Source organism: Silene latifolia, chromosome 9 (genome assembly GCF_048544455.1).
Source record: "Silene latifolia isolate original U9 population chromosome 9, ASM4854445v1, whole genome shotgun sequence".
Taxonomy (NCBI): domain Eukaryota; kingdom Viridiplantae; phylum Streptophyta; class Magnoliopsida; order Caryophyllales; family Caryophyllaceae; genus Silene; species Silene latifolia.
The window spans coordinates 13,454,623-13,456,580 of NC_133534.1; the positions used below are offsets into that span (position 1 = coordinate 13,454,623).

At 42.7% G+C, this 1,958-nt stretch overlaps 1 long non-coding RNA gene across 1 annotated transcript; it reads right to left on the reverse strand.

Moving 5' to 3' along the window:
* Positions 1-682: 682 nt before the first annotated feature.
* On the reverse strand, positions 683-1,559 carry LOC141602431 (uncharacterized). The gene is made up of 2 exons (XR_012524442.1): positions 1,382-1,559; positions 683-893 (listed from the first exon to the last, which is right to left on the reverse strand). It is a non-coding gene; the product is annotated as an uncharacterized LOC141602431 (long non-coding RNA).
* Between the last annotated feature and the right edge of the window lie 399 nt (positions 1,560-1,958).

Below are 1,958 nucleotides of genomic sequence, written 5' to 3' on the forward strand. Positions count from 1 at the left end.
TAAGACAACCCTTCCAAAAATCGGTTTGTATACAAATCAAAATTCCTTAACAAAACAACTTAAACATGCATAAAACAAATAATAACGACCCAATACTTCTAAAAACCAGTACATAGTTGAACATTTATCATACCCACACGAAAATTAAACACGACATTCATATGCATAGGCGCATGACCTTAATCACATGCTACTACCAACAACCAAACATTAACATTATCATGATTATGTACCCATGTACCACTACTCTTTTGAAAGCCACATAATAAACACTTAACATGCCAACATATTTCATACCAAATCCATTTCAACAAGTTTCACCATGTTTTACACATGTTCCCACACATCTCACTTCCTTTCACATGCTTCAACCATTCAAGTTCCACATACCACACACACGCATCGAAAAGACTCACAACAAATTCCCCCTGGTGACCGGCTTGAGATTGTGAGGGCCATAGTGCGACTTCGGGACGTCTCCCAAGTCTTTGCGGTAGCTCCAAACAACTCTCCCCGGGTTCATTTTATTTAGACTCCCTAAGTTCATTGGGTTCATTAGTTTTAGGTGCCAGAATCTTCGGCTCTGATACCACTTTGTAACACCCCCTCATACCAAGGTACCTTACCAGGACTACCCAAGCATGAAAGGCTGTTACCATCTCGGTTGCCCGAGGTTAGTATATATCAAAAGCGTCCGTCCTAAACACATTTAATAGAAGTACTGTAAAGTATTAATGTTTACAACAATCCAAATCCAAACCAACACCAATAAAGTGAATACAACTGAGGACAACTACAAAATCATAGCTAAGACTCGTGACTGTGAAACTACAACTGGTGATGACGACTTCCCCATGACCGCCCAAGCTCACCAAATGCAATACCTGTCAAGTCTGCTCACCATCCCCGAATGGATCACCGCAGGTTTTACAAAACAATAACAACGGGGTCAGTACCATTCAATCAATGTAAGACAACAAACAATATAACCGGCTGATCATCCTCCATAGTAACCGACTACACACCGAAGTGTGTAGCCCTGCCAGATTACCCATCGCAACAGGTAATCCACTCCGCCAGTGGGTGACCGCAGCCCATCCCCACCAAGTCCAGCTCATCAACGAGCGACTAACAATCCCTGTCCCTTAATGTGCACATCCCCTCCCATGGCGGGTTCCACGGAGGGCGAACTAGGGTGTGAAGCCACTCCCGCAAGTGACTCCACCACAATCACACAAACCACAGCATCACAGCTGTCACAACACAATCACCTCACCACCGTCACCACAACACCCATACTCCGATGATCAGCAGATAACAACAATTACAATACAATAGTAATCTCAATCAATTAACAGTACTGAGTAGGGGGAAACCCTACCTTTTTCGCAATCCGCTTACGCTGCAATCAACCATACAAATGCATAACAATTACCACATCGTCACCTACAACAACAATCATATAATTCTAATCACTAACTGCAAAACCCCATTTCCCCCAATTCATAATCAAAGACAAACCCTAAATATCAATCATTGAATATAAGGATGAGGACTTACCGACGATGAATCAAAGGAATGAGAATACGATTGCTATGATCACCCAAAGGAGAGATTCGAGAGATGATTAGAGCGTCGTAGGATGTTTTAGGTTTTGTCAATTGTAATTAGAAACTGCTTATCGTAATATATAACGCCCTAACCATTTCCAAATCAAACCGCGAAAATAACACTCGACGGACCGGATACTCGGTCGAGTATAGAGCATACTCGGCCGAGTATCCTCTACTCGGTCGAGTATTCCGCATACTCGGCCGAGTATTCCTCGGCAGAAACCAAACATATCACACACTTAGCACTACTCGGCCGAGTAGGCTCTACTCGGTCGAGTATTCAACTTAACAAAATCCGTAGTGTTACAATTTGATTGTGCGGGATTGAACATATAAATCATAGGG